A 293-nucleotide genomic window follows, 5' to 3' on the forward strand; every position below is an offset into this window, starting at 1 on the left:
TGCAGCAGTAGAAGCAGCAGCAGCAGTAAAGGCAACAGAAAGATACAGTAGAAACAGCAGCAACAGGAGCAACGCCAGCAGCAGTAAAAGCTATGGCAGTAGAAATAGTAGGTTGGGCGGCAGCGTCTGAAGGTCTGCAGCAGCAGCTGCTGCTGCTGCTGTAGCTGCTGCTGCTGCTGCTGCTGCTGCTGCCTCTGCAGCAGCTGCTGCTGCAGCGAGGTCCTCGCATGTTGATGAGTGTTGGGGTTTATTCTGCTGCTGGTTTGTGTTGCTGCTGCAGGGCAGCAGCGGCT

Source organism: Eimeria mitis, genomic scaffold, assembly GCF_000499745.2.
Source record: "Eimeria mitis Houghton genomic scaffold, Emh_scaff1311, whole genome shotgun sequence".
Lineage (NCBI taxonomy): Eukaryota > Apicomplexa > Conoidasida > Eucoccidiorida > Eimeriidae > Eimeria > Eimeria mitis.